At 38.3% G+C, this 20,698-nt stretch overlaps 1 pseudogene; it reads left to right on the plus strand.

Moving 5' to 3' along the window:
* The first annotated feature begins 2,024 nt into the window (after window positions 1–2,024).
* On the plus strand, window positions 2,025–2,442 carry LOC131502624 (cytochrome c oxidase subunit 5B, mitochondrial-like; annotated as a pseudogene).
* Window positions 2,443–20,698: the final 18,256 nt, after the last annotated feature.

A 20,698-nucleotide genomic window follows, 5' to 3' on the forward strand; every position in this document is an offset into this window, starting at 1 on the left:
TTTTCATCACCTCAAAAACAAATCACCCCTCTATCATCCTTCCCCCCCGGCACTCGGCAAACACTAATCTACTTTCTCACTAAATAGATTTCCTTATTCTGGGCACTTCATATAAATGAAATTACAGAATATGTAGACTTTTATAACTGGCTTCTTTCACTTAACATGTTTTAGAGGTTTATCCACATTCATTTTTATGACTAATATTCCACCACGTGGATATGCCACATAAACATTTGGGATGTTTCCACATTTTAGCTATTATAAATCATGCTGCTATGGACATTTCTGTACAAATGTTTGAACACATGCTTTGAACTCTTTTGGGTTTAAACCTAGGAGTGAAATTCCTGAGTTCAATGGTGACTGAATGTTGAATGCTTTAAAGTAATGCCAGGCTGTTTTCCGTAGTGCCGCAATGCATGAGTGTTCTCATTTCTCCCTATCTTTCTAACACATTATTTTCGAAGTCTTTGATTCTAGAACTGATGACAATGTGCATATTTTTTGCATTCCTATTAGCCACTTGAAGAAACGTATACTCAAATCCTTTCCCCATTTTTATTTTAATTTTTAAATTTTTTAAAGTTTATTTTGAGAGACAGAGGGAGAGAGAGAGAGAGAGAGAGAGAGCAGGGAAGGGGCACAGACAGAGGAAGAGACAGAATCCCAAGCGCAGGGCTGAATCTCACAAACTGTGACATCATGACCTGAGCCGAAATCTGGAGTTGGACGCTTAACCGACTGAGCCACCCAGATGCCCCATCTTTTCCCGTTTTTAAACTGGGTTATTTGTCTTTTTATTATTGAGCTTTAAGAGTTATTTATATATGCTAGGTACAAGTGTACATGTCCTTTATCAGGTATATGATTTGTAAATATTTCTCCCATTCTGTGTACACTTTTTGCACTTTGCAGTTTCTTGAAGGTGTCCCTTTGAAGCACAAAGTTTTCAATTTTGATGAAATAGAAAAAATTTTTTCCTCTTTTGTTGCTTATGCTTCTGGGGCCATATCTAAGACTACTTTGCCAAATCCAAGGTTATGAAGATTCACTCCTATGCTTTCTTCTAAAATTTTTGTATTTTTAACGCCTACATTTATTTAGATGAATGCTCTAATTTGATTTTTTATATATGCTGTGACATAGGGATCCAGCTTCATTCTTTTGCATCTGAATAGCTAGTTCACCAAGCACCTTTTGTTGGGAGAGATTATTCTTTCCCCATTGAATGGTTTTGGCACCCTTGTGGAAAACCAATTGACCATAGACCATGGTTTATTCCCGGACTCTCAATTTTATTTCATTGGTTTGTAATGTATCTAGTCTTAAGCCAGTAACACATTATCTTGATTGTTGTAGCTTTGTAGTAAGTTTTGAAATCAGGAAATGTGAGTCCTCCTCCTGTGTTCTTTTCCAAGATTGTTTTGGTTATTTGGGGCCTCTTTCAATTCCTTATGAATTTTAAGAGCAGCTTGTCAATTTCTGCAACTAAGGCAGCTGGGATATTGATTGGGATTTTATTAAATTTATAGATCAATTTGAGCAGTGTATTCATCTTAACAAAATTAAGTTAAATTAAATCTTCTAATGCTTGAACATAGAATATCTTTCCATATATTTAGGTCTTTGAAAATTTATTTTAGGGGCGCCTAGGTGGCTCAGTCTGTTAAGCGTTCGACTTCAACTCAGGTCACGATCTCCTGATTTGTAGGTTCGAGCCCCGCATCGGGCTCTGTGCTGACGGTTCAGAGCCTGGAGCCTGCTTTGGATTCTGTGTCTCCCTCTCTCTGTGACCCTCCCCTTCTCCCTCTGTCTCTGTCTCTGTCTCTCTCTCAAGAATAAATAAACATTTTTTAAAAAAAGAAAATTTATTTTAACAGTTTTTTTTTTGTTTTGTTTTTTTTTAGTTTTCAGTTTACGAGTCTTAACACTTCTTTGGTTAAGTTATTCCTAAGTATTTTTTATTCTTTTTGATGCTACTGTGAATGAAGCTGTTCTCTTAATTTCATTTCCAGATTGTTTCATTACAAGTGTATAAAAATACAACAGAAGTTGTCTGTAGTGGGCGTGATGACCTCAAGATTACTTCGTGGAGTTGGAACACTGGCTGCACGGTCCCAGTCAAGTCACCCTGGTGCGCTGCATGGCATCTGGAGGCAGTGTTCCTGCTGAGGTGAGCAGGTGACAGGGCTGGAGAGGGAGGTCATGATGGCTGCACAGAAGGGACCAGACCCATACAAAATGCTAGCCCCCAGGCAGCTTCAGTTACCAAAGAAGACCCTACTTTTGTCCCATCTATCACCAACAAGCGAATAGTGCTGCAACTGTTAAGAGGACAATATTGCCATCATCTGGTTCTGGCTGCACAGAGGTGAAGCCCAGTGATGCCTTAGTTGGGGAACTCATCACAAGCTGGTGCCTCACCAGTTGGTCCACTGAACTTTTGCACTAACTTACTCAAAATATGCTTTAGGGGCACCTGGGTGGCTCAGTCGGTTAAGCGTTGGACTCCAGCGCAGGTCATGATCTCACGGTTCTGTTCATGAGTTCAAGCCTGGCATTGGGCTCTGTGCTGACAGCTCAGAGCCTGGAGCCTGGTTCAGATTCCGTGTCTCCCTCTCTCTCTCTGCCCCTCTCCCGCTCCTGCTCTCTCACTCTCTCTCAAAAATAAAATTAATGCCTATTTATTTTTGAGAGAGGGAGAGAGAGAGAGAGAGAGAGACTAAGCATGATCACGGGAGGGGCAGAGAGAGAGGGAGTATGAAGCAGGCTCCAGGCTCTGAGCTGTCAGCACAGAGCTCTACGTGGGACTTAAACTCATGACCCACGAGATCATGACCTGAGCTAAAGTAAGCTACTTAGCCGACTGAGCCATCCAGGCACCCCTTTTCTTTTTTTCCTTTCCTTTTTCTATTTATTTTTGAGAGAGAGACAGGGAGGCAGAGAGACAGAGAGAGAGAGAGAGAGAGAGAAAACATAAAAAAAATTTTTTTTTAATGTGCTGTAAAGTTTCTTCTTTCCAGTAAAGACTAGCCATTGCATTGGCCTCTTCTCTCCTCCCCCCCACCAAATACAATAGATTTTTAATTTATTTTATAATTTCCAGTCTTGCCAACCTCATTCATTAGTCCTAATAGTTTTCTTTAGGGTATTCTGTATAATGTGATCAAATGATTTTTCTGCAGCTACTGAGATGATCGTGTGACTTTTGCTTTTTATTCTATTGATATGATGTATTACGTTAATTGATTTTTGGGGCACCTGGGTGACTCAGTCAGTTAAGCCTCTGACTTCGGCTCAGTTCATGATCTCACAGTTCATGGGTTCAAACCCCTCATGGGGCTCTGTGCTGACAGCTCAGAGCCTGGAGCCTGCTTCAGATTCTGTGTCTCCCTCTCTCTCTGCCCCTCCTCTGTTTGTGTGCTGTCCCTCTCTTTCTCCCCCAAATATATAAATGTTATTTTCCTCTCAGGACTGCCTTTGCTGCATCCCAAAGCATTTGGATTGTTGTACTTTCATTTGTTTCCATATATCTTTTAATTTCTTCTCTAATTGCCTGGTTGACCCATTCATTCTTTACTAGGATGCTTTTTAACCTCCATGCTTTTGGAGGTTTTCCAGACTTTTTCCTGTGGTTGATTTCAAGCTTCATAGCATTGTGATCTGAAAGTGTGCATGGTATGATCTCAATTCTTTTATACTTATTAAGGGCTGTTTTGTGATCCAGTATTGATCTATCTTGGAGAATGTTCCATGTGCACTTGAGAAGAAAGTATATTCCATTGCTTTGGGATGCAGAGTTCTAAATAATCTGTCAAGTCCATCTGATCCAATGTATCATTCAGGGCTCTTGTTTGTTTATTGATTCTCTGTCTAGATGATCTATCCATTGTTGTAAGTGGAGTATTAAAACCCCTGCAATTACCACAATCTTATCAATAAGGTTGCTTATGTTTGTGATTAATTGTTTTATATATTTGGGGCCTTCAAATTTGGTGCATGGACATTTATAACTGTTAGCTCTTCCTGATGGATAGACCCTGTAATTATTATATAATGCCTTTCTTCATCTCTTGTTACAGCCTTTAATTTAAAGTCTAGTTTGTCTGATATAAGTGTGGCTACTCCAGCTTTCTTTTGACTTCCAGTAGCATGATAGATAGTTCTCCATACCCTCACTTACAATCTGAAGGTGTCCTCAGGTCTAAAATGAGTCTCTTGTAGACAGCAAATAGATGGGTCTTGTTTTTTTTTTTTTTTAATCCATTCTGATACCCTATGTCTTTTGGTTGGAGCATTTAGTCCATTTAAATTCAGTGTAATTATTGAAAGATATGGGTTTAAACTCATTATGTTATCTGTAGGTTTCATGCTTGTAGTGGTCCAGGCCTATCTCAAGAAACATGAAAAATCTCAAATAGAAAATCGAAAAGCACACCTAAAGGAAATAGAAGCAGAACAGCAAAGACACCCCAAACCCAGCAGAAGAAAAGAAATAATAAAGATCAGAGCAGAAATAAGCAATATAGAATTTAAAAAAAAAACAGTAGAGCAGATCAATGAAACCAAGAGTTGGTTTTTTGAAAAAATAAACAAAATTGATAAACCTCTAGCCAGGCTTCTCAAAAACAAAAGGGGGAGGACCCAAATAGATAAAATCATGAATGAAAATGGGCTTATTACAACCAATCCCTTAGAAATACAAGCAATTATCAGGGAAAACTATGAAAAATTATATGCCAACAAACTGGACAACCTGAAAGAAATGGACAAATTCTTAAACACCCACACACTTCCAAAACTCAAACGGGAAGAAATAGAAAATTTGAACAAACCCATAACCAGTGAAGAAATTGAATCAGTTATCAAAAATCTCCCAACAAATAAGAGTCCAGGACCAGATGGCTTCCCTGGGGAATTCTACCAGACATTTAAAGCAGAGATAATACCTATCTTTATCAAGCTGTTCCAGAAAATAGATACGGAAGGAAAATCTACAGACCCATTCTATGATGCCAGCATTACTTTTATTTCTAAACAAGACAGGGGCCCAGCAAAAAAAGAGAACTACAGGCCAATATCCCCGATGAATATGGATGCAAACATTCTCAACAAGATATTAGCAAATAGAATTCAACAGCATATGAAAATAATTATTTACCATGATCAAGTGGGATTCATTCCTGGGCTGCAGGGCTGGTTCAATATTTGCAAATCAGTCAGTGTGATACATCACATGAATAAAATAAAAGAAAAGAACCATATGATCCTGTCAATTGATGCAGAAAAAGTATTTGACAAAATACAGCATCCTTTCTTAATAAAAGCCCTCAAGAAAGTTGGGATAGAAGGAACATAATTGAACATCATAAAAGCCATTAATGAAAAGCCCACAGCCAATATCATCCTCAATGGGGAAAAACTGAGAGTTTTCCCCCTGAGATCAGGAACACGACAGGGATGTCCTCTCTCACTGCTGTTGTTTAACATAGTGTTGGAAGTCCTAGCATCAGCAATCAAACAACAAAATGAAATCAAAGGCATCAAAATTGGCAAAGATGAAGTCAAGCTTTCACTTTTTGCAGATGACATGATATTATACATGGAAAATCCGATAGACTCCACCAAAAGTCTGCTAGAACGGATACATGAATTCAACAAAGTTACAGGATACAAAATTAATGTACAGAAATCAGTTGCATTCTTATACACTAATAATGAAGCAACAGAAAGACAAATAAAGAAACTGATCCCATTCACAATTGCACCAGGAAGCATAAAATACCTAGGAATAAACCTAACCAGAGATGTAAGAGATCTGTATGCTGAAAACTATAGAAAGCTGATGAAGGAAATTGAAGAAGATACAAAGAAATGGAAAAACATTTCGTGCTCATGGATTGGAAGAATAAATATTGTCAAAATGTCAATACTACCCAAAGCTATCTACACATTCAATGCAATCCCAATCAAAATTGCACCAGCATTCTTCTCGAAGCTAGAAGAAGCAATGCTAAAATTTGCCTGGAACCACAAAAGGCCCCGAATAGCCAAAGTAATCTTGAAGAAGAAGACCAAAGCGGGAGGCATCACAATCCCAGACTTTAGCCTCTACTACAAAGCTGTAATCATCAAAAGAGCATGGTATTGGTACAAAACCAGACACATAGACCAATGGAATAGAATAGAGACCCCAGAATTGGACCCACAAAAGTATGGCCAACTCATCTTTGACAAAGCAGTAAAGAATATCCAGTGGAGAAAAGAGTCTCTTTAACAAATGGTGCTGAGAGAACTGGACAGCAACATGCAGAAGAATGAAACTAGACCACTTTCTGACACCATTCACAAAAATAAACTCAAAATGGATAAAGGACCTGAATGTGAGACAGGAAACCATCAAAACCCTAGAGGAGAAAGCAGGAAAAAACCTCTCTGACCTCAGCCACAGCAATTTCTCACTCGACACATCCTCAAAGGCAAGGGAATTAAAAACAAAAATGAACTATTGGGACGTCATGAAGATAAAAATCTTCTGCACTGCAAAGGAAACAAACAACAAAACTAAAAGGCAACCGAATGAATGGGAAAAGATATTTGCAAACGACATATCAGACAAAGGGCTAGTATCCAAAATCTATAAAGAACTCACAAACTCCACACCTGAAAAACAAATAATCCAGTGAAGAAATGGGCAGAAGACATGAATAGACACTTTTCTAAAGAAGACATCCAGAAGGCCAACAGGCACATGAAAAGATGCTCAACGTCACTCCTCATCAGGGAAATACAAATCAAAACCACACTCAGATTCCACCTCATGCTGGTCAGAGTGGCTAAAATGAACAAATCAGGAGACTATAGATGCTGGAGAAGATGTGGAGAAACGGGAACCCTCTTGCACTGTTGGTGGGAGTGCAAACTGGTGCAGCCGCTCTGGAAGACAGTGTGGAGGTTCCTCAAAAAATTAAAAATAGATCCACCCTATGACCCAGCAATAGCATTGCTAAGAATTTACCCAAGGGATACAGGAGTGCTGATGCATAGGGGCACCTGTACCCCAATGTTTATGGCAGCACTTTCAACAATAGCCAAATTATGGAAATAGCTTAAATGTTTATCAACTGATGAATGGACAAAGAAGATGTGCTTATACAATGAAATACTACTTGGCAATGAGAAAGAATGAAATCTGGCCATTTGTAGCAACGTAGATGGAACTGGAGAATATTGTGCTACATGAAATAAGTCAGGCAGAGAAAGACAGATACCATATGTTTTCACTCATATGTGGATCCTGAGAAACTTAACAGAAGACCATGGGGGAGGGGAAGGGGGAAAAAAACTTACAGAGAGGGAAGGAGGCAAGCCATAAGAAACTCTTAAATACTGAGAAGAAACTGAGGGTTGATTGGGGGTGGGGGAGAGGGGAAAGTGGGTGATGGGCATTGAGGGGGGCACCTGTTGGGATGAGCACTGGATGTTGTATGGAAAACAATTAGACAATAAATTATATTTAATATAATATATATATTTATACACACACACACATATATATATATATATATATATATATATATAAACGTTAAAAATTTTTTTAACTATAAAAAATTTTGGATGTTGAGTTAAACTTGCATTCCTTGTGTAAATCCTACTTGATCATGGTGTATAATTTTTTAAAATATGTTTTTAGATTTGATTTGATAGTATTTTGTTGAGAATTTCTGCATCCAAGTTCATAGTATTTATTGGTCTGTATTTTTCTTTTATTGTGATGTCCTCCTCTGGTTTTAGCATCAGGGCAATATTGGCCTCATAACATGAGTTTGGAAGTGTTCCTTCCTCTTCTGTCATTTGGAATAGTTTGTGAAGAATTGGTTTTAATTCTTCTTGAAACGTTTGCTAAATTCAAGCCATCTGGGCCTGTGCTTTCCTTTGTGGGTAGTATGTTGATTACTAATTCAGTCTCTTGTTATAAGTCTACTCAGATGGTCTATTTCTCCCTCTTTTAAAAATTTTAAATACATTTTGTTTGACCAAATATACCCAAATCTATAATCAATTTTATAATCAATTACTCAATTTATAATCAATATAAAATTATGAATGAAATGTTTTATATATATTTTTTGTACTAAGGCTTGGAACTCTGGTGTGTATTCTGCACCTACAGTACATGGCATCCTCCCCCTACAACTCCTTCTCAAAACCAGCTGGCTAGTGCCCTAGGCCCCACCACACCCCGCTCAGGTTACATCACAGAGTCCACTGGCAGGGAAGGGGGTGGCGCAGATACACCCGCCCTGCCCAGTGGGCTCAGATGCTCACACTCTCCCCACCTACCTACCCAAGTTCTAAAAGGAAGTGAGAATCCCTGCAGAGCCATGGGGTCGTTGGTCTGCCAGCCCGCCACTGGTGTTAAAAGGCTGAGGCAGTACTCCTGTATCCCTTGGGTAAATTCCTAGCAGTGCTATTGCTGGGTCATAGGGTAGGTCTATTTTTAATTTTCTGAGGAACCTCCACACTGCTTTCCAGAGCGGCTGCACCAATTTGCATTCCCACCAACAGTGCAAGAGGGTTCCCGTTTCTCCACATCCTCGCCAGCATCTATAGTCTCCTGATTTGTTCATTTTGGCCACTCTGACTGGCGTGAGGTGATATCTGAGTGTGGTTTTGATTTGTATTTCCCTGATAAGGAGCGACGTTGAACATCTTTTCATGTGCCTGTTGGCCATCCGGATGTCTTCTTTAGAGAAGTGTCTATTCATGTTTTCTGCCCATTTCTTCACTGGGTTATTTGTTTTTCAGGTGTGGAGTCTGATGCATAGGGGCACTTGTACCCCAATGTTTATAGCAGCACTCTCAACAATAGCCAAATTATGGAAAGAGCCTAAATATCCATCAACTGATGAATGGATAAAGAAATTGTGGTCTATATACACAATGGAGTACTACGTGGCAATGAGAAAGAATGAAATATGGCCTTTTGTAGCAACGTGGATGGAACTGGAGAGTGTGATGCTAAGTGAAATAAGCCATACAGAGAAAGACAGATACCATATGTTTTCACTCTTATGTGGATCCTGAGAAACTTAACAGAAACCCATGGGGGAGGGGAAGGAAAAAAAAAAAAAGAGGTTAGAGTGGGCGAGAGCCAAAGCATAAGAGACTCTTAAAAACTGAGAACAAACTGAGGGTTGATGGGGGGTGGGAGGGAGGGGAGGGTGGGTGATGGGTATTGAGGAGGGCACCTTCTGGGATGAGCACTGGGTGTTGTATGGAAACCAATTTGACAGTAAATTTCATATATTGAAAAACAAATAAAAAACTAAAAGGCTGAGGCAGGAGTCTGAAGCCCCTGTGTGTACCTCATCCCCAGTGGCTCTCCACTCCAGCCACTGTTTCCTCTTGAGTCAGCTTCACTAGTTTGTATCTTGGTAGGATTTTTCCATTTCATCTAAGTTATTCAATTTGTTGGCATACGTTTGTTCATCGTATTCCTTTACAATCCTTTAAAATTTTGTAAAGTCAGTAGTAATGTCCCCTGTTTCATTTCTGATTCTAGTAATTTGAGTCTTCTCTCTTTCCTTTTTCCTTGCTCAATTTAGCTAAAGGTTTGTCAATTTTGCTCATCTTTTCAAAGAACCAACTTTGCCTTTTGTCAAATCTATTTTTAACGTAAATTTACTTTTCACTTCATTTATCTCTGCTATAATCTTTACTATTTTCTTCATTCTCCTTGATTTACTTGTAGTTTGCTTCTCTTTTTTCCAGTTTCTTAAGGTATACGGTTAGGTTATTGATTTGAGATTTTCCTTTTTTCTTAACATAAGCATTTACAGCTTTAACTTTCCTTCTGGGAACTGCTTTATCTGCATCTCATAAATTTTGGTATCCTGTGTCTTTGTTCTCATTTATCCAGAAGTATATTCTTATTGGGGCACCTGGGTGGCTCAGTTGGTTAAGCGTCTGACTTCAGCTCAGGTCATGATTTCACGGTTCTGTTCGTGAGTTCCAGCCCTGGGTTGGGCTCTGTGCTGACAGCTCGGAGCCTGGAGCCTGTTTCAGATTCTGTGTCTCCCTTTCTCTGCCCCTTCCCCGCTCGTTCTCTTTCTCTCTCAGAAATAAACATTAAAAAAATTTAAAAAAAAGAAACATAATAAAAATATATTCTGATTTCTATTTTGATTTCTTTTTTTTTTTTTGAGCCCTTTGTTATTTAGGAGTGTTTTGTTTAAAACTATTTTTTTAAAGTTTTTTTACTATGAGAGAGAGAGAGAGACAGAGAGAGAATCCCAAGCAGGCTCCACACTGTAAACCCACAGTCCAACATGGGGTTGAACTCACAAACTGTGATAATGACCTGAGCTGAAATCAAGAGTCTGATGCTTAGGGATGCCTGAGTGGCTCAGTTGGTTGAGCGTCCGACTTCAGCTCAGGTCATGATCTCACGGTTCGTGAGTTCGAGCCCCGTGTCAGGCTCTGTGCTGACAGCTCAGGGCCTGAAGCCTGCTTTGGATTCTGTGTCTCCCTCTCTCTCTGCTCCTCCCCTGCTCACACTCTGTCTCGCTCTCAAAAATAAAGACTAAAAAAAAGAGCCTGACACTTAACCAACTGAGCCACCCAGGCACCCCATAGGAGTGTTTTGTTTAATTTCTATATATTTGTGAGTTTCCCACATTTTTTCTTGCTATGATATTTAATTGTATTCCATGTGGTCATAGAACATACTTTGTATTGTTTGTATCCTTTCAAATTTCTTGAGGTCATTTTATGGCATAACATATGAGTTTATTCTGGAGAATGCTCCACGTGCACTTAAGAAAATTGTATATCCTGTTTCTGGGTGTAGTGTTCTACATATGCATCTTAGGTCTAGTTGGTTTTTAGTGTTGTCCAAGACTTTTATTTTCTTCTTGATCTTCTGTACAGTTGTCCTATCCATTATTGGAAGTGGGGTGTAAAGTGTTCACTATTATTGTAGAAATATTTCTCACTTTTGAGAAATCAGTTTTGCCTCATGTATTTTGGAGCTCGGTTGTTGGATGCTTATATGTTCGTAATTGCTAAACTTCATGATGGATTGACCCTTTTATCATTATGAAATGCTCCTGTTTACCTCCAGTAACACTTTTTGTTTGTTTGTTTGTTTGTTTGTTTGTAAGTCTCTTTTGTGTGATACTAGTATAAACAGTTAAGCTTTTTTTGTAGCTGATGTTTCATGATATATCTTTTGCCATATATATATATATATATATATACATATATATATATGTGTGTGTATATATACTTGCCATATATATATATATATGTATATGTATATATACTTTCAATCAGTTTGTAACTGTGGACTATTAATCACTTTTTAAATTTAAACTTTAGTTAGTTAACAACAGTGCAGTATTGGTTTCAGGAGTAGAATTCAGTGATTCATCACTTACATTCAACACCCAGTGCCATCACAGCAAGTGCCCTCTTAAGCATTTCTACTGTATATATATAGTTGTTTCACTTTTAAAAATCCAATCTCACAATCTTTGCTTTTTTATTAGGTTTTGTTATTGTAATCATTGATATACTTGGATTTACACATGCCATTTTATTTTTTGTTTTCTATATATCTTATGGATTTTTTATTCTTCTATTCCTCATGTATTACTTTTTTGCTTTAAATTAATGTTAAAAATTGAAGTATAATTAACACACAGTGTTATATTAGTTTCAGGTGTACAATATAATGGTTTAACAATTCTATACATTACTCAGTACTCATCAAGATAAGCATATTTTTAATTCCCTTTCACCTATTTCACCCATCCCCTGACCCACTTCCCCTCTGGCAACCACCAGTTTGTTCTCTGTAGCTAAGAGTCTGGTTTTTTCTTTGTTTCTCTTTTCTTTCTTTTTCCCTTTTATTTCTTAAATTCCACATATGAGTTAAATCATATGGTATTTGTACTTGGCATTGTACCCTCTAGGTCTATCCGTGTTGTTCCAAATGGCAAGATTTGATTCTTTTTTTAAGTTTTTTTTTTTTAAACTTCAGTTAATTAACATACAGAGTAATATTAGTTTCAGGTGTACAATTTAGTGATTCAACACTTCCTTACAACACCTGGTGCTCATTACAAGTGCACTCCTTAATCCCCATCACCTATTTATTTATTTATTTATTTTTAAATTTACATCCAAGTTAGTTAGCATATACTGCAATAATAATTTCAGGAGTAGATTCCAGTGATTCATCCCGTATGTATAATACCCAGTGCTCATCCTTACAAGTGTCCTCCCTAATGCTCTTACCCATTTAGCCCATCCACCCACCCACAACTCCTCCAGCAACCTTCAGTTTGTTCTCTGTATTTAAGAGTTTCTTTTGTTTTGTCTCCCTGCTTGTTATTATATTATTTTTGCTTCCATTCCCTTATGTTCATCTGTTTTGTATCTTAAATTCCTCATATGAGTGAAGTCATGTGATATTTGTCTTTCTCTGACTGCCTAATTTCACTTAGCATAAAACCCTCTAGTTCCATCCACGTAGTTGCAAATGGCAAGATTTCATTCTTTTTGACTTCCAAGTAATACTCCATTGTGTGTGTGTGTGTGTGTGTGTGTGTGTGTGTGTGTATGCCACATTTTCTTTATCCAATAATCTGTCGATGGACATTTGGGCTCTTCCATACTTTGGCTATTGTTGATAGCACTGCTATAAATATTGTGATGCATATGCCCCTTCGAAACAGAGCACCCTTGGATAAATACCTAGTAGTGCAATTGCTGGGTCATAGGGTAGTCCTATTTTTAATTTTTTGAGGAACCTCCATATTGTTTTCCAGAGTGGCTGCACCAGTTTGCATTCCCACCAGCAGTGCAAAAGAGATCCTCTTTCTCCACATCCTCGCCAAAATCTGTTTTTGCCTGAGTTGTTAATTTTAGCCATTCTGTCTGGTGTGAGGTGGTATCTAATCATGGTTTTAATTTGTATTTCCCTGATGATGAGTGACATTGAACATTTTTTCATGTATCTGTTAGCTATCTGAATGTCTTTTTGGAGAAGTGTCTATTCATGTCTTTTGCCCATTTCTTCACTGGATTGTTTGTTTGTTTGTTTGTTTTGGGTGTGGAGTTTGATAAGTTCCTTATAGATTTTGGATACTAACCCCTTATCTGATATGTCATTTGCAAATATCTTCTCCCATCCCGTCAGTTGCTTTTTGCTGATTGTTTCCTTCGCTGTGCTGAAGCTTTTTATTTTGCTGAGGTCCCAATAGGTCATTTTTGCTTTTGACTCCCTTGCCTCTGGAGACATGTTGAGTAAGAAGTTGCTGTGGCCATGGCCAAAGAGGTTTTTGTCTGCTTTTTCCTCGAGAATTTTGATGACTTCCTGTCTTATGTTTAGGTCTTTCATCCATTTTGAGTTTATTTTTGTGTATGGTGTAAGAAAGTGGTCCAGGTTCATTCTTCTGCATGTGACTGTCCAGTTTTCCCAGCACCATTTGCTGAAGAGACTGTCTTTATTTCATTGGATATTCTTTCCTGCTTTGTCAAAGATTAGTTGGCCATACGTTTGTGGGTCTATTTCTGGGTTCCTTATTCTGTTCATTGATCTGAGTGTCTGTTTTTGTGCCAGTACCACACTGTCTTGATGATTACAGCTTTGTAATACATCTTGAAGTCCGGGATTGTGATGCCTCCAGCTTTGGTTTTCTTTTTCTGGATTGCTTTGGTTATTCAGGGTCTTTTCTGGTTCCATACAAATTTTAGGATTGTTTGTTCTAGCTCTGTGAAGAATGTTGATGTTATTTGATAAGAATTGCATTGAATATGTAGATTGTTTTGGGTAGTATCGACATTTTACCAATATTTCTTCCTCCAATCCATGAACATGGAATATTTTCCCATTTTTTTTGTGTCTTCTTCAATTTCTTTCATAATCTTTCTATAGTTTTCAGTGTATAGATTTTTCACCTCTTTGGTTAGATTTATTCCTACGTATTTTATGGTTTTTGTTGCTATTGTAAATGGGATCGATTCCTTGATTTCTCTTTTTGTGGCTTCATTATTGGTGTATAGAAATGCAACCGATTTCTGTACATTGATTTTATATGCTGCGATTTTGCTGAATTCATGGATCAGTTCTAGCAGTTTTTTGGTGGAATCTTTTGGGTTTTCCATATAAAGTATCATGTCGTCTGTGAAGAGTGAAAGTTTGATTACCTCCTTGCTGCTTTGGATGCCTTTAATTCCTTTGTGTTGTCTGCTGAGGCTGGGGCTTCCAATACTATGTTGAACAACAGTGGTGAGAGTGGACAACCCTGTCGTGTTCCTGACCTTAGGGGGAAAGCTCTCAGGTTTTCCCCATTGAGGAAGGTATTAGCGGTGGGTCTTTCATATATGGCTTTTATGATCTTGAGGTATGATACTTCTATCCCTACATTCTTGAGGGTTTTTATCAAGAAAGGATTCTGTATTTTGTCAAATGTTTTCTCTGCATCTATTAAGGGGATCATGTGGTTCTTGTCCTTTCTTTTATTGATGTGATGGATCACATTGATTGTTTTGCAGATATCGAACCAGCCCTGCATCCCATGTATAAATCCCACTTGGCTGTGATGAATAATTCTTTTAATGTATTTTTGGATCTGGTTGGCTAGTATCTTGTTGAAAATTTTTGCATCCGTGTTCATTAGGGAAATTAGTCTGCAGTTTTGTTTTTAGTGGGGGTCTTTGTCTGGTTTTGGAATCAAGGTAAAGCTGGCTTCATAGAATGAGTTTAGAAGTTTTCCTTCCATTTCTATTTTTTGAAACAGCTTCAAAAGAATAGGTATTAACTCTTCTTTAAATGTTTGGTAGAATTCCCCTGGAAAGCCATCTGTCCCTGGACACTTGTTTTTTAGGAGATTTTTGATTACTAATTCAATTCCTTTACTTGTTATGGGTCTGTTCACAATTTTCTATTTATTCTTGTTTCAGTTTTGGTAGTTTATATGTTTCTAGGAATTTGTCCATTTCTTCCCAATTGCCCACTTTATGGGCGTATAATTGTTCATAATATTATCTTATTATTGTTTGTATTGTATTGGTTGTGTATTGTTTGTATTATTGTTTGTATTATCTTATTATTGTTTGTATTGTATTGTTTGTGATTTCTCCTCTGTAATTCTTGATTTTATTTATTTGGGTCCTTTTCTTTTTCTTTTTGATCAAACTGGCTAGGGGTTTATCAATTTTGTTAATTATTTCAAAGAACCAGTTTCTGGTTTCATTGATCTGTTCTCCTGGTTTTTTTTTTTTTTCGATAGCATTGATTTCTGCTCTAATCTTTATTATTTCCCATCTTCTGCTGGCTTTTGACTTTATTTGCTGCTCTTTTTCAGCTCTTTAATGTGTAAGGCTAGGTTGTGTATCTGAAACCTTTATTCCTTCATTAGGAAGGCCTGGATTGCTATATACTTCCCTCTCATGACCACCTTTTCTGTGTCCCAGAGCTTTGGGGATGTGGTGTTAACATTTTCATCGGCTTCCATGTACTTTTTAATTTCCTCTTTAACTTCTTGGTTAGCCCATTCATTCTTTAGTAGGATGTTCTTTAGTCTCCAGTATTTGTTATCTTTCCAAATTTTTTCTTTTGTTTGATTTCGAGTTTCATAGTATTGTGGTCTGAAAATATGCATGATATGATCTCAATCTTTTTGTACTTGTTGAGGGCTGATTTGTGTCCCAGTATGTGATATATTCTGGAGAATGTTCCATGTGCACTGGAGAAGAATGTGTATTCTGCTGCTTTAGGATGAAATGAATATATCTGTTAAGTACATCTGGTCCAGTGTGTCATTCAAAGCCTTTGTTTCTTGGTTGGTTTTCTGTTTAGATGATCTGTTCATTGTTGTAAGTGGGGTGTTGAAGTCCTTTACTATTATGGTATTGTCATCAATGAGTTACTGTATGTTTATGATTAATTGATTTATATGTTTGGGTTCTTCCACATTTGGAGCATAAATGTTTATAATTATTAGATCTTCTTGGTGAATAGACCCCTTAATTATGATATAATGCCCTTCTTTATCTGTTACAGTCTTTATTTTAAAATCTAGATTGTCTGATATAAGTATGGCTACTCTGGCTTTCTTCTGGTGACTATTAGCGTGATAGATGGTTATCCATCCCCTTACTGTCTTTTTTTTTTTAAGTTTATTTTTGAAGGAGAGACAGAATGTGAGCGGGGGAGGGGCAGAGAGAGAGGGAGACCCAGAATCCAAAGCAGGCTCCAGGCTCTGAGCCATCAGTACAAAGCCGGATGTGGGGCTCAAACCCATAATCTGTGAGATCATGACCTGGGACAAAGTTGGATGCTTAACCAACTGAGCCATCCAGGCACTCCTCCATCCCCTTACTTTCAATCTGAAGGTGTCTTTAGTTCTAAAATGGGTCTCTTGTAAACAGCATATAGATGGATCTTGTTTTATTATCCATTCTGTTACCCTATGTCTTTTGATTGGAGCATTTAGTACATTGACATTTAGAGTGAGTACTGAAAAGTAGGAATTTATTGCCATTATGTTGCCTGTAGAGTTGGAGTTTCTGGTGGTGTTCTCTGGTCCTTTCTAGTCTTTGTTGCTTTTGGTATTTTTATTTTCTTTTTGTCTTTTCTCCCTTCATAGAGTCTCCCTTAAAATTTTTTGCAGGGCTTGTTTAGTGGTCACAAACTCCTTTAGTTTTTATTTGTCTGGGAAACTTTTTATTTCTCCTTCTATTTTGAATGACAGCCTTGTTGGATAAAGAATTCTTGGCTGCAATTTTTCTGATTCAGCACATTGAATACATATTGCCACTCCCTTCTGGACTGCCAAGTTTCTGTGGATACGTCTGCTGCAAACCTGATCTGTCTTCCCTTGTAGGTTAAGGACTTTTTTCCCCTTCCTGCTTTCATGATTCTCTCTTTGCCTCAGTATTTTGTGAATTTGACTATGATATGCCTTGTTGATGGTTGGTTTTTGTTGAATCTAATGGGAATCCTCTGTGTTTCCTTGATTTTGATGTCTACGTCTTTCCCCAGGTTAGGAAAGTTTTCCACTATGATTTGCTCACATAAACCTTTTACCACTTTTCCTCTCTCTTCATTTTCTGGTACCTCTATGATTCAGATGTTATTCCTTTTTAATGAGTCACTGAGTTCTGTAATTCTTATGTCATGCTCTTTTGCCTTGGTTTCCCTCTTTTTTCCTGCTTTGTTATTCTCCATAAGTTTGTCCTCTATATTGCTGGTTTGCTGCTCTGCTTCATCCATCCTTACTGCTGTCACATCCATTTGAGATTGCAGCTCAGTTATAGCATTTTTAATTTCGTCCTGACTAGATTTTACTTTTATCTACACAGAAAGAGATTCTCCAGCTAGTTATTTTTATTATTGTGATTCTAAATTCTGGTTCAGGCATCTTGTTTGTATCTGTGTTGATTAAGTCCCTGGCTGTCATTTCTTCCTGCTCTTTCTTTTGGGGTGAATTCTTTCATTTCATCATTTTGAAGGAAGAAAAAGAATTAATAAAATGAAATATTAAAAAAATTAAAATTAAAAATTAAAAACAACATAAAAAATCAAATAAAGGATGCTAGCTCCTATGTGTTTTGGTTTGGTTGTTGAAAGAAGCTTGATAGGATAGAGAAAAAAGGGAAAGAAGAGAAAAGAAAGAATAAGGAAAAGAAAAGGAAAACTTTTGAAAATTTACAAAGATCAATACAATAAAGTAGAATGAAATGAAATGGTGAAAGTAAAATAGAATTTAAAAAATTTACCAAAAGTAAAAAAAATAGTAGAAAAAAATTAAAGAGAAATCTTTTTTTATAAATAGGGAAAAGAAAAAATAAATTTTTTCTCTTTCTGTATTCAAGAATAAGAAAAGAAAAAGAAAAAAAAAGTTGAGTAGATGGACCAGTGAACAGAATGAAATATGATTGAAATTACATCAGTTTCCCCTAGAAGTCAAACTATGAAGCACTTTATAGTCTGTAAACTAAGCAGGTGGAAAGACTTGTGGTGTTCCTCTAGAGCCTGGTGGCCCAGTTGGGTGGGGCTTGGTGTAGCCGCTCCATTCTCCACTAGGTGGTGCTGCTTAGCTTACTGGGGTGGATCATTGTGGCTCATGTAGCCATGTATGCGCATGTGTGGGAGGGGTGAAAATGGCATCAGCCAGCTACCTAGTTTCTGGCTGGTATCAGAACTCTGTGCTCTCCCTGACTGGCAATCATGCAGTTCTCCTTTGTCTCCAGCTTCCGTCCACTCCCTGCTTTTACACTGTCTGTGACCAAGCTGTCAGGCTGCCAGGTGGCACCTCCCTCCTGAGTTTTATCTCAGATGGTTCTGCTTCCCTACCCCTTATTCTGAGGGACTATGGCTTTGATCTGCTCAGACCCTCTGGAAGAGTGTCTCATCAAGCAATGGCCTGGTGCCGCCTGACCCCAGGAGCATTCTTGATACCATGCTGCTGCCAATGCCCAGAGACTGCAGATGGGTGCCAGCTTGCTCCCAGGAATTTTCTCAAAGCCGTGCTGCTGCCAATGCCTAGAGACTGCAGCCAGGCATCAGCCCACCCCAGAGAAATTTGTGGGATCATGTAGCAGCAGCGTTTCAGGGATTATGGAAAATCACAACACACATCTGGCATCAGGCTTCACCCTTAACGTCCTTGTTCCAGCACCAGTGAATGTGGCTGTTCTCTGGGGTCTGCTGGGACCTTTGCCTGTGGGGTGGCTGCACCGCCTCCATCAAATGTCCTCCCAGCAGGGGGACCACCTCTCCCCGTGTGGCCCATGGACCCCTCAGACCCTGCTGTCTGCTCCCAGGGATTTGCCCTTGCCACCAGAGCACCAACAGGTATCGAGCTGCCAAGTTTCAGACTGTGTGATCCCCTGTTTATAGCTTCTTAATGGAATTTAAACCCTCTCCTTTCTCCTTTCTCCCTTTTTTTGTTCAGTGCACTCTTTCTCTTTCTCTCCAGTTGCTTTCGGGGGGGGGGAGTACTTTTACCATACTCTCCCCCCTGTCTCAGTCCTCTCTCCACAAGCAAAAACAGCTTCCACGACTGCTCTCTCCCCCAGTTCACCTCTCTGTGCTGCATACCTGCCAAGTTCTGTGATTCAAGTTGTGCAGATTGTTGTGTTAATCCTCAGGTCAGTTTTCTAGGTGTGCAAGATAGCTTGGTGTTGATCTAGTTGCATTTCAGGGACAAGAGAGGCAAAAAAAAAAGTTCCATGATGCTCTGCCATCTTGTCCCCTCCTCTCTCCCCATCACCTATTTAACCCATCCTGCCTCTCACCTCCTCTCTGGTAACCATCAGTTTCGTCTCTATAGTTAAGAGTCTTTTTCTTGGTTTGCCTTTCTCTTTCTCTTTTTTCCCTTTGCTCATTTGTTTTGTTTCTTAAATTCTACATACGAGTGAGATCATATGGTATTAGTGTTTCTCTGACTGACTTATTTTACTTCATATAATACTCTCTAGCTCCATTTATGTCATTGCAAATGGCATGATTTCATTCTTTTTTATGGCTGAGTAATATTCCATTATATATCATCTGGTTTGTGTGGTATATATACCACACCTTCTTTATCCATTCATCAGTTGAGGGAACTTGGGCTGTTTTCATAGTTTGGCTAGGGTAGATAATGCTGCTATAAATACCAGCGAGCATGTATCCCTTCAAATTAGTATTTAGTATTCTTTGGGTAAATACCTAGTAGTACTTGGGGCGCCTGGGTGGCTCAGTCAGTTGTGTCCAACTTCGGCTCAGGTCATAATCTCATGGTTTGGTTCATGAGTTTGAGCCCACATTGGGCTCTGTGCTGACAGCTCAAAGCCTGGAGCCTGTTTCGGATTCTGTGTCTCCCTCCCCCTCTCTCTGCCCCTTCCTTGCTAGTGCTCTGTCTCTCTGTCTCTCAAAAATAAACATTAAAAAAAATTTAAATACCTAATAGTGCAATTGCTGGATCATAGGATAGTTCTATTTTTAACTTTTTTGGGAACCTCCATACTGTTTTCCAGAGTGGCTGAAACACCTATCAATAAAATCTATAAAAATATAAGAAAGGCAAGAGTCTGTAGTATTTGAACCAAGACTACTCCCTCCCTTTCCCTTTCCTACCAGTAAGGTGGAGGCTCCAATCCAGACTGCTGCATATCCCTCCCCCTTCAATTCCCAGTCAGAAATCTTTCAGTGTGTCCACATTTAACACTGCGGGGGGGGGGGGGTAGGGGGAGGGTAGGACTTCATTAATATAAATTGGCTAGTCACTAAAAACAATTATGAAACATGCAAAGAAACAAAAAATGTATGATTCACACAAATAAAAATATCAGGCAACACAAAATGCCTACAAGCAGATGTCAAATTTAACAGAAACAGACTTCAAAGTAATCATTATAAATATGTTCACAGAACTAAAAGAAATCATGGTTAAAGAAGTAAAAGTAGTCCTTTTTTTCTTGTTTCATTTAAGAGTTTTCTATTTGTCTCTGTTTTTCTGACATTATCTTATTTCTTTGAACATTTTTTTACCTTTTTCTCTATTTTCTTTCTTGCCAGTTGAATTCTTTCTTCCACTGTTGAGCCTCTCTAATGAATTATTTATTTCAATTATTGTAGTTCAACTCCAGAATTTCCCTTTGGTCCTTAAAAAAATAATTTGTATTTCTTTATTGT

This window comes from Neofelis nebulosa, chromosome X (assembly GCF_028018385.1).
Source record: "Neofelis nebulosa isolate mNeoNeb1 chromosome X, mNeoNeb1.pri, whole genome shotgun sequence".
In the NCBI taxonomy this organism is placed as follows: Eukaryota; Metazoa; Chordata; class Mammalia; order Carnivora; family Felidae; genus Neofelis; species Neofelis nebulosa.